General features: G+C 38.8%; 1 pseudogene; it reads left to right on the top strand.

Annotated features, from left to right (window-relative positions):
* The first annotated feature begins 452 nt into the window (after positions 1–452).
* On the top strand, positions 453–1,099 carry LOC127078689 (protein FAR1-RELATED SEQUENCE 5-like; annotated as a pseudogene).
* Positions 1,100–8,684: the final 7,585 nt, after the last annotated feature.

Raw genomic sequence — 8,684 nt, 5'->3', positions numbered from 1 at the left:
TGATCATCTGCAAACGGCCACATATGTTGTCTCAAGAACAAAGAATCATTTTGCTATGTAGCAACTCATTTTACAGGTTACAACTGATCTACACTGCTATCCTGCCAGAAGTTAGCCCCTGCAATTCAATAAAAAAAAACAATTCGGTTCAGCTCATGTCAAGATGAAATTTGCAACATGCCACAAAGCCATAAAAATTTAAACTTCATGGCCAATCCAAGTCCAAGATTCCTTTGCAGCAAGGACCTACGTCATCTCCAAACATAGGAAAAGACCATAACAAATGCAGTGCGGTCACATGTGTTTCTGTTCCAACTAAGAAACCCCACTAGACTCTCCTTTAACCGTCATTCTCTTCCGATGTCACAAACCGAAACCCTATCTTTGATTTTGAATCTCTCATCTCAGATCAACTTCAAGTGGTCTCGTACAAGTGGCTTAGTCGCAGTTATATGGTATCATCTGATGAAGCAAAGAGGTTGCTTCAGGAATTTGCTGAAAAAAACAGGAGGGTGGGTTGGAAGTGGTGTATGCTTTGTCTGGCAGTCTTTAGAGTTACCAATGTCCTTACTCTTCCATCTCATTATATATTGAAACGTAAACAAGAAACACCAAGAGCAATGTCATTTTGCAAGAACATTCTTGTGATGTATATACTTACTACTTGGAATCTCATACAGTTAGATATACCACTCTCCGACACGAGGCCTTTAAATTTGTTGATAAAGGTGCAAGCTTCCCTGAAACTTTTGATGTTGCAAAGGATGCTTTACAAGAAGCTGCAAAAAAATTGCACAGGTAAACCGAAATGAGGGGAGAACTCCCAGCAATGGGAAGGTTAGGAGTCACTTGCTGAATGATGAAAGTATTGCTAATTACACTAGTACCTGCCAGGATGAAAGCTTGATCGAGTATATGAATAAGGATGATATGGATAAGCATATCGCAAAACTGACCGATGAGCTCAAGTCTGCAAATAGGAAGTGTGAAATATACCGGTCCAACTTGCTCTCTGTTTTAAAAAGCTGTTGAAAATCACAAGTTAGAGTTATCAGTAAAGTTGGAAAACATTAAGATAGGCATGAAAGAGGGCCTCTGAGAATTGTGAAGTACATAAAAGCAGACAGGATAGCAAATGGAAATGATACCTATGTTTTCATTTTTTTGGCAATCACGTCGAGCTCCAAACGAGAACAAAGAAATTACAATGACCTCTTTTTCTGTACTCAAGATGGACTCATTACAGTAGACAGAAACAGAAGAAAGATTTAATAAGTCTTTATACCAGGATGAGAGAACTGCAACCTCAATGGGAAGAAAATTACTTCTACATGGCTAGGTATTATGGTGAAGTGCTTGTTGATGCCAGGAAACTCTGAAAGGAGAACTTACCATATTGATGGAAGGACAAGCAAATTCTAAAGTTGAACCTCCACCGTTACAACCGTACTCTCTTTGGTACGTGTCCAAGAAGTCGTAGAGGTGAGACTTCAAGTCGTAGCGGGACCGCGTTCTCACATCGGAGCCGGTTTAGTTCCAAAAGCCATGCTCACAAGCTCAATGTTTTCTCCTGCAAGAATCAAACCACACAGTTACATTTCGATAATCCGAAGAAAATGTATATTCTATTCAAGTGAAATGCACTACGGTAATTAAACTTCTTACCGACAGTAAATTTTTCTTGGAGACGGAGAGGACCGAGAGGGACCACTAGCTTGAGTGAAGACAAAACCCCTACATCCTCCGTACGAGAGCCTCAGCTGCACATCAGAGGAAGGAAATTAGTGGCATATAAAAGGACCATTATTCACATAAACCCTAGAGAGAGGCACATCCACTATTCACAAAAAACCCTAGAGAAGAGGGGCGGCCGACGATTCACAAGAAAAAACGAGAAAAGAGAGAAGGAAATCGGAGAGTTTCAATCGCAATTGCCATTACCTGAAGCCACCATTCCGGAACACAAAGGGTAGTGGAAGTAGTTCGAAGAGCGACCAAACCGTTGTCGCATTCGCGGTTTCACAGGTTATTACCTTCCCTTTATGTTTGTCGTTTTGTTTACCATTGTTGGATGTTGTTAGATTAAACTCCATTGCCGGTGTTACCTTCGTCACCACCATTTGTGCTTTTCAAAAAAATGAAAGAAGTTGTTTGAGAGAAGGTGGATTTTTTATAAAGAGACGAACACCATCGTTGCTCTGGCTTTTGTTTTGCCTTTGGTTTTATTTTGAGTATTTGTTAATATTATCATTAACGATCTGGTTGGCTTGGGAAACAGTGCTAGCGGTGTTTGCTATACCCAACGTATATTTGATGTTCTTTTTGTCGTTTCCCCATGAGCAGCTGACTGTTGGTCATTATTTGTGACTGTTCGTCACCTAGTCCCACCGCCCAAATGCTCGGCCCATGCTGGCATTTTGTTATTTCGTTTATTATTTTATTTTTTTTCTTTTTCTATTTATTTATTTATTACCTTGTTTATATGTTTGAGTCACTGCAAGTCTAACAGTAAGTTAGTCATGGCCTGGTGGAAATAGAGGTAGCTCAACTCTTCTTTGGTCCTGTGTTCGACACCCATGTGTGTGGTCTTGGTTTTTCAACATTTTTTATTTTCTCATATTTTCTTTAATTCTCACATTTAATTACTACTTAACTAACATGTCTCTATTGTTCATTCATTTTTTTATTTTATTTTTTAGGTGATTATTCTTTCTTTGGGATTTATGTGAATTATTTATTTTTATGTGTGAGATATGTTTCAATCATGATAAATCATCTCAATTTCATTGATAAAAAACATTAAAAAGAGTAATAATGATAAATATCACTTAATTCTCGATTCAACGTCGAGCCCATTTTCATACCCTTGTAAGTCGATCGCTTTTAAGCCTCGCCATCAACCTCTTATGGCTTACTCTTGGGCCTTCTTACAATGAACTTAACTTTCAATGATTTCAAACCTCGGTATTTTAATTGTTTTAATTTAATATTCAAATTGTTCTTTAATTAAAATGTGAAGAAAAAGATTACCTGGAGGGAATGTCCAGTCGTAATCCCGAATATTAGGCTCAAGCTGTAAGAGCTTGCAAGCCGTTAATATTCGTCTTCTCTTTAACGCTCTAATATCTCAAAACCTCTTCTTAATAAAGTTGGAAGAAAAAGATTACCTGGAGGGAATATCCAGTCGTAATCCCGAATATTAGGCTCAAGCTGTAAGAGCTTGCAAGCCATAAATATTCGTCTTCTCTCCAAAACACCTGTAAACATCTCAAACCATCTTCTTAATAAAGATGGAAGAAAATGATTACCTGGAGGGAATATCCAGTTGTAATCCCGAATATTAGGCTCAAGCTGTAAGAGCTTGCAAGCCATAAATATTCGTCTTCCCTTCCACACTTAAAGATTCCATTCACTTTCTTATTAAAATTGGAAGAAGAAGATTACCTGGATGGAATGTCCAGTCGTAATCCCGAATATTAGGCTCAAGCTGTAAGAGCTTGTAAGCCGTTAATATTCGTCTTCTCTTTAATATTCAAATCGTTTTCCAAATAAAACGTGAAGAAAAAGGTTACCTGGATGGAATGTCCAGTCGTAATCCCGAATATTAGGCTCAAGCTGTAAGAGCTTGCAAGCCGTTAATATTTGTCTTCTCTTTAACACTTTAATATTCAAAAATCATCTTCTTAATAAAGTTGGAAGAAAAAGATTACCTGGAGGGAATATCCAGTTGTAATCCCGAATATTAGGCTCAAGCTGTAAGAGCTTGCAAGCCATAAATATTCGTCTTCCCTCCAAAACATTCATAAATATTCGAATCATTTTCTTAGCAATATTGGAAAGAAACAGACTGCCTGGGTGGAATGTCCAGACGTAGTCCCGAGTATCAGACCCAAGCTGTAAGAGCTTGTAGGTCACAAGTACTCGTCTTTCAAACTTCAAAATACCTAATTCCTACCTTAATACTTTTTCAATAAAGATGGAAATGGAACATGGTGTATACCGTGCACTCCTGAGACTAGGATTCGAGATGTATATCTCGCTCATCCAAGTCCTCGCCATCATTCAAAATACATCCAACCAATCAAATTCTTTTCTCGCCGCCGTGCGACTAATCAGAAAACCTTTTTTTCATAAATGGAAGATATATTGTCTTAAGTGATACAAAACAATGTTTCGGCCACGATTGTTGAGTAGAGATAAATGACGCTTTTCTGAATGTAGATTTATAAATCCGTTCGATGTGTGGTATGCGTCCACTCCTCATCTGTTTTGGGTAAAACGATGTTTTCGTCGATTAATACAATATAGCTTTCGCTAAAATCGACCAACAAACAAACATTTTTTTTCTACCCAGAACTACGTAAGCCTTGATTTCTCTTTTGAGATACGTAGGCGCAGGATTTTTAAATCTTGTCAGGCCCACTAATAAAAAACTTAGGTTTAGTCCTTCGTTAAAAAATCCAAAAACTTTATCCCCTCTTCTATTCATTCTTTCCTACCTAATAACTGAAAAGCCTAACATTGCAAACTAGCATTAACGCACACAACTGACCTAATGGTTCCCGTTGAGTACAACGGACGTGAGGGGTGCTAATACCTTCCCCTTTCGTAATCGACTCCCGAACCCTGATATTGGTTGCGATGACCATATCTTATCCTTTCTGTGTCTTGGGTTTTATCGATATTTCCCCTTTCCTTTTTAGGAATAAATAAAGTTCGGTGGCGACTCTGTTCAGTCCATCATTGCGAGCGTGCGATCGCGCTTCGCTTTGTAGTCGTATCCCCATTTTTTTTCGAGGTGCGACAGAGTGCTTTATTGCTGATCCAACATTGTCCGTAACTGGATAACCATAAAGACAGTTGATGGGTACTCCACGAAGCATGCTGAGGGACATGAGTGACCTAGATGAAATTTTCCCATCCTGCATAACAGGATAAATGTCTATGGGCCCAATATTGAACTGGACAAGGATGACACGGTCTATGCCTTGTGTTCAATATAGACATAAGGGCAAAAGGGTAATTATACACATAAGTATTATCACAGAAGGTTTTGTCAGATCACATGACATTTTCGTGTCTTGGGTAGCAATGATGTGTTGCTAGATACCGCTCACTGTTTATTATGTTAAATACATGATTTAATATAATTGCCAATGCCGCGAAAACCTACAGGGTCACACACAAAGGACGGATTGATGAGAGATAAAGTAACTAAGGAATACCGTAAGGTACGGTGCCCTTAAGTGAATTATAGAACATCATAAGGTACGGTGTACTTGAGTAGAATACGAAATATGGTAAGGTACCATGGGCTTAAGTGATTTTGGGCATATTATAAGATATGGGCCAAAATACATTTAAGTGGGCCTTTTAGCTTGAAGCCCACACAAGTGGTTCTATAAATAGAACCCTTGTGCAGAAGCATTAATTGCAGTTGCATTATTTTCGTTTTCTCTCTCTCTCTCACTCAAAGCCTTCATTCGTACCAGCTAGCACTGAGATTGAAGGAATCCGTTCGTGTGGACTGAGTAGAGACGTTGTCATTGTTCAACGTTCGTGATCGCTCTGTGGATCTGCATCAAAGGTTTTGATCGTCACAAGAGATCTGCACCAAAGGTTTCAATCGTCACAAGAGGTAAATATTCTATCACTAATCATGACCATTCGTAAGGATCTCTAAAGGAGAAATTTTTATTTTCGTTGCATTTTGGACCGCAATTCTCCTTCAGTGGTATCAGAGCCACTTACGAAACCATGAATCGGATAGCTATTTAATTTCTGTATTAATATGATTAAAAGACAGAAAGAATCAATTAATTAAACGAGTAATTAAATTTGGCATCATGAGTGTACGAGTTGGATGATTGATGTTGACTATGCTTCAGAACCGACATTAGTATGGTGAAGCGGCGATACATCGATCGTCCATATGTTACCCAATTGAGACCGATCAACTTATATATGATATAAGTAATCACAATGCAAAGTACGGTATATATGATATACTATTTCTGTTTCGTTCATTCAAACATTAAATGGTTGTTTTCCTTTGAGCGATCAATGGTCATTTGCTTCGGAATCCGACATTAGTATGGTGAAGCAATGACCTATTGATCAATCATACTGAATCAACAATCGAGGTGTGTTTGACAGTCTGAAATTGGCGCATTAGGGTTGGTGACGGCGCAAGGGTTGTGCCGTCAAAGAGTTGTGAATTTAGGGCTTTTGGAACACGTCTGTTGACTGTTTCAAAGTTTTGTTATTTTGGCCGCGTGACGTTCGTCACGAGCTTGTGACGATCGTAACAAGCTGGACGTGACGGTCGTCACATGCCTTGTGACGGTCGTCACACTCACTGATCCAAAATTCTAGGCATTTCTGTTTCTGGCCGCGTGACGGTCGTAACATGCCTGTGACGGTCGTAACATGCCTGTGACGGTCGTCACACTCACGGGGTCAGAATTCTTGGGGTTTTCAGTTTTGTGACTATGCAAGAGTTGTGTTAATGTAAAATAATGTCCATTTCAAATGAATTGTTCATTAAAATTTTGGACAGGAACCACCGTCCGCTGACCGGGCAGCGAAACCCCCGGCTATCTCTACGTAGTGAGATCGGTCGCCGAAATTTTATTTGGTTTTAATTAATTAAAGGAATTAAAATTAATAATAATAATAATAATATGTTTATTATTATTGCCTTGTGGTGATCAGTTATGGCCTTAGTCTTCCTTCATTTTGTTTTGGGTTTTTAAATACGACCTGCGTGTCGTGCCGCTCCTTTTGATCTCTTAATGTAACTTCTTTTCTCATCTCAAACCCTCGTATGTAAAACGAGTTTCTTCTGGAATGTAATGTTATGAAGAAAGAGAAGAAGACAATGTTATGAAGAAAGAGAAGATTTCAAGATCAAATGAGGACAACCTTGAAGATCTTGCTTGGAGAAGCTTAGAGAAGAATTCAATATTAAAGGAGGACAACCTTGAAGATCTTGCTTGGAGAAGCTTAGATCGTTATTAGGTTAGCTTAGGTTCTCTCATTGGCTTGGGAGAACAATTGCGCTAGGGGCCATAACTGTTTCATTATGTATGTTGATGCATGTGTATGTATGTTGATGCATGTGAATATATATTGATGCATGTGAGAGACGATTTATGTGATAACTAAGCCGGTGAGATCATAACAATTACAATTCCCTCAAATTAAATATTAAGTTTATGCTTTCCAAGTTTTAACACTCATCAAGACTAGTATCGGATAATGTAGGTTTCGCCTACGCGAGGTGCATGTTCTATATTAGTAAGGTGCGATGGGATAATTGTAATATCCAATTGCTAAAACAATGGGTCAAACTTAACTAAATAAATTATAATAAGATTATATATGTTTAGAAGCAAGAGTTGGGAATAATCCATATGATGGATTGGAATAAGGAGTTATTCACCCAATTGAAATTTTTGAGAGTTGTATGAGATACAATTGGAAGGAGTTCCTACCTAAATAACCTAGTTTTATGTAATCCGCCTACGCGGACTTAGAACAAAGTGAAATATGGATCTCGACCCACTAGAAAATATTCCAACGGGATTTTCCGAATCAAATGATGAGGGTCATTTGTTTTGAGTAAAATAGTGGGAGCATATTTAATTAAAGGCCTAATTAAATATGTTATTGATACTTATATTTTCATTAATTCTTATGTAGATTACCATGACAACAAACACCTCTAACAACATCTTGCGATCAATCCTTGACAAGGAAAAATTGTCTGGGACAAATTTCCTGGATTGGCACCGAAACCTGAGGATTGTCCTCAAACATGATAAAAAGCTGTATGTCTTGGAGAAACCTGTTCCTGAAGAGGAACCTCCTAGTTCTGCACCTAAGGCAGAAAGAGATGCTTATAAGAAGCATGTCGATGATGCCAATGAAACTGCTTGTCTCATGCTAGCTACCATGAACTCAGAATTGCAAAAGCAACATGAGAACATGGCAGCGTTCGATATGATCGAACACTTGAAGATGCTCTATCAAGAGCAAGCAAGGCATGAGAGGTTTGAAGTTTCAAAAGCCCTTTTTCAAAGCAAGTTAGCTGAGGGAGCCCCTGTAAGTCCCCGTGTGCTCAAGATGATTGGGTATGTCGAGAACCTTGAAAGGTTGGGTTTTCCCCTCAGAAAGGAACTTGCGACTGATTTGATCTTGCAATCGTTGCCAGATAGATTCAGTCAATTTGTCCTAAATTTCAATATGAATGATATGGACAAATTTCTTCCTGAACTGCTAGGCATGTTAAGAACAGCTGAGCAGAATCTGAAGACAAAAAGGAAGTCCATTCTGATGATCGGAAATGGAAAGAGACAGAACAAAAGGCCCACCAAGCAGGGTGATAAAGGGAAAGGCAAGGAAGTTGCCAAACCCAGACCCACTGTTGCTGCTTTGAAGCCTAGTGGAGGCATAGCAAAGGCAGGCACCTGCTTCCATTGCGGTAAGACCGGACACTGGAAGAGAAACTGCCCAAAGTACCTGGAAGATACGAAGAATGGAGTAGAGACTTCAACTTCAGGTATTTTTGTTATTGAAATAAATTTATCTACTTCTGCATCATGGGTATTAGATACTGGATGCGGTTCTCACATTTGTACAAATTGCAGGGGCTAAAAAGAAGTAGAGATTTGGCAAAAGGT

This window comes from Lathyrus oleraceus, chromosome 5 (assembly GCF_024323335.1).
Source record: "Lathyrus oleraceus cultivar Zhongwan6 chromosome 5, CAAS_Psat_ZW6_1.0, whole genome shotgun sequence".
NCBI lineage: Eukaryota > Viridiplantae > Streptophyta > Magnoliopsida > Fabales > Fabaceae > Lathyrus > Lathyrus oleraceus.
Note: the sequence above shows the minus strand (reverse complement) of the source record. Positions and strands in the feature narration are given on the sequence as shown.